Source organism: Phyllostomus discolor, chromosome 3 (assembly GCF_004126475.2).
Source record: "Phyllostomus discolor isolate MPI-MPIP mPhyDis1 chromosome 3, mPhyDis1.pri.v3, whole genome shotgun sequence".
NCBI lineage: Eukaryota > Metazoa > Chordata > Mammalia > Chiroptera > Phyllostomidae > Phyllostomus > Phyllostomus discolor.
In genome coordinates, this window is record NC_040905.2 from 44567084 (window position 1) to 44570859 (window position 3776).

Here is a 3776-nt window from a genome sequence, read left to right on the forward strand (position 1 = left end):
GGAAGGTAGATATAAGGCAAAAGCTTTCTTCGTGTTGCTTTGTTTTTTAGCTGGCAAGCATGGTAGTGAAGATAATGTATTTTCTGCAGCAGCTTTGTAGGACACAATCATTGCTTTTTGGGTGATGAGTACTTTTTGCCACAGTATCTTCTTGACTCTTGAATCGTAGCTACAGCAGTGTATCTTAACATCAGTAAGTCCTGCTGTGGAGGCTTGATTCTCCATTGTCCTGATAGATTGGAACAGTGGTAGCAGCTCCTTTAACAGCCCAGTTCTGCACTATTATCCTGAGATTCATTTCTGATGGCCCAAGCTGAAGCCCACTCCTCCAGCCCTTTAAACAAATATCTAAGCACTAATTTCTGTATTAAATCCCTATGTTTAAAACAGCCAGATCTATTTTCCTGCAACTGAGTGCAGGCTCACACAAGTTAGTATAAGATATAAAATCTTAATCCACACAATCAATCCCAATCAAAAATTTAAAATAATGGCACAAAACCTAAAATGTGTGTGGAATAAAGGTCTGCAAATATGTGAACTAAAAAAACATATTCTTACCCTACCATATATTGAAAATACTGAGTCTATGACTAATTTAATAATTGATGGTGCTGGGTGCTGGGTTTATATAAGTTCATTATATTATTTTCACTTGTATGTGCCTGAAGTTTTCCATAATAATGTAACAAGAATATTCAGTTTGGTGTTCAAAAAATTAGGGTTGCAATTATAAATTTGGGGCTCACCAAAATAAAGATAACATTTAAAACCAGGGGATTGGACGAAACCATTTAGGGAGTATATAAATACAGAAGAAAATGGGACTAAAAAGTAACTCTAATATTTAGAAGTCAAAGAAAAAAAGATCAAGTAGACTGAGAAAGTGCCATAAGGTTAGAGGAAACCAGGAAGTGAAGTGTTCTGGAAGCCTAGAGAAGAAAATGTTTCAAAAATGTGGAAGTGGTCAAGTGTGTCAAATGCTACCTAAAGCCTAAAATAAGAACTGATTTATCTTTCAGATTCATCAAGATGGAAGTCTAGAAGGTTGTTTGGAGAAATTTTGCTATAAAGAGGAGCACAAAAATTAAGTAGTGGCTGGAGAAAAGAGGTCAAAGGAAATTTTTTGCTCTCTTTGCAGGTACCTGATACTAAGGCATATTCGTATACTGGTAGAATGGTCTAGTTGAAAGGGGCAAAACAGAGATACAGGAGGGAAATAGTAACAGAAGAATCAAGATCGTGAATGAAATAAACAAAAGTACCAGGAGAGGAAATATTTCTTCCATGTGTAACAGGACTGAAAACAGTATTTATAGGTTCAGATAAATACAGATGGATAGACTTGGTGGAGGGAAGATGAGGTTGTTTGTGCCTATTTCCACACCTTTAACTCTCTAAGCCTCAGTTCCCTCACCAGGAGTATGGGGAGTAACTCCTTCATAACATTTCTGAGGACCCAAGGACTACACAGCCAACACTCGATATTAACCTAGTGGGAAATTGTTATTAATACTCCTGGTCGAATTCTCCATTAACTCAACAAAATATCAATCATTTTGCATTTAACAAAATATCACTACTAAAAATAACTATAATGACTGTAACTGAGTGGGGTTGTGGGTGCCAGAGAAGGCTTTCCTGAGACATTTACACTGAAAGGTAAATAAGGTGCAGAGGCATTAACTAGACAAAGCTGGGTGCAAAGAGTTTAAGGAGGTTTAGAAAAGATAAAAGAGGAAGGAGGTTTAGAAACTAGCAAACAAAGGTCCATTGTGGCAACTAAAGGCATGGTAACATTTATCCTCAGTGATTTCCAATACCTCCTGTGGGTCAGAATGGGGCTCTTAAGAAATAAATGTAATATAAATATCTTAGCCATTGCTGAAGCAAGCTCAAGTGCACTAAGACATGAAAACACTTTATGGACTTTGATTAGACCATAAACTATAAACCCATGAGGGAGAGCAGGTTTCCTGTTTCCTGCCTACTCTATTGACAGAAGCCATGTTGAGTGCTGAGTAAATGATTTTTTAGCTTTGTTCAAGCTCAGCAGTAATGTATGGGCCTGTGCTCCCTATTTGCCACATATACTGGGAGCACACAGGAAAAGCTAGTATGTAAATTACTCTTTTGCCATCCCTGAGCTAACATAGCAACTTAGTAACTACTTTTTAGAGTAAAAAAAAATCCCTTGTTATTTCCTCTAAAACCTGGTATATAAATATTAGCAGAAGCATAATTCTGCCAAAAAAAAATTAGCACTCACAAAATAAGCAGAAACAGCTGAAGAAGCCAAAAATCAAGGATTATTTTCTTACTATTAGGGAAAACGTCATGATTTTCAACATGGTGCAAGTCTTAAACGTTCCAAAAGAACAACAGAGAAATGTGGGAACCAAAGGAAAATAAAAAAAACAACCTGGAATGCTTCCTGAAAACAGGTGTACAAAAGGTGAATCAGAATCCTGTGTTTATGCATATAGTCAGAAGACATCACACGACCAAGAAGCGTCAAATGCACCCGTATAGCATGAAGGGGGGTGGGGGAATGTTCCTAAACAAAGATCAAGTTTCAGAAAGGCGAGTACTTCTATGTATTTTGTAACATTTCTAGTGTTGGCACGCTTTGACCTTTATTGTTAGGACAGTGATCCATGTAGCTTAATAGTACAAACACCCTTTTCTCTGTTGAACTCATATTTAATAATAGAAACAACATTGTTTTTAGAGAAAATATCGACTGTTACAATTATCTTTAAAATGTACTCAACAGTTATTTTCTTAAAGACACAATTAAATAAATGTATAAAGCATTCAGAAACAGAAAGATTAATCTTTGGAGAGAAACCTGCACCTACGTATTTTCTTGCTATATAAATTGTATTGTCTCTAGCTACGATTTCGAGCTCATTTTTGAATATGCAAACGTTTTTCATAGCTAAGACCACAAAAAAGCTGATCAGATGGCATTTTGATTTGTTTTCATTTTAAATATCAGTCGTGTTATGCTAAAATTGCCTCAAAACGTGTCTTAGCGTTTAAACATTTTTAATTCATACTAGTTTGGCCTCTCCAAAAACACCGGGCACAAATTCTTCTTTGACTAACTTACTACTTAAGAAAGGTAAAGTTTGTTCAATTGTGACTCACTAGTTGTCAAGCCCGTGCCAACCGATACCGAGTCAAATTTCTATCTGTTAAAGAAGCCAGAAAAGTGCGGTCTCGTACATGGGTCGCAGGTGATTTAGTCACCTGCTACGTTTGCTAAAATGCAGATTACCCGTTCCCATCCCCAGAATAGCTCTAAGAATAGCTCTATGAGTAGCTCTATGAACACGCTCCCCAGAAATTGCTGTCTGTGGTCCGAAGGGGAAATACTAAAACTTTCAGATGATCGCTCCAATCTACGTCACCCACAGAGCCGAGAGCGGCTAACGAGGGGAGCACATGCCGAGTGCCCCAAGTAATACCGCAAACCTGAACAGTCTTCTGAGAGTAAAGAAATTGGGGAGAGACTGGGGGGGGGGGGGGGGGGGGGGAATCGAGAGAGAGGGCGGATTTAACCCTAACTGTGCAAGGAACTGTGCTCTGACCCTTCAATGGCCTTCCCCAGGGCTACTCGAGGTGCTTCCAGCCACTCTTAGGTGTCGCCTCCATCCAGTCAGCGATGGATGAGGAGAGGAACCCACGCGCGACAGTCACAAACCCCGCGTCCTGAAGCTGCGCTTGCGCAGCAGGGCTTTGAGCTCGCGGCGAAGTCCGTTTCCTGACTT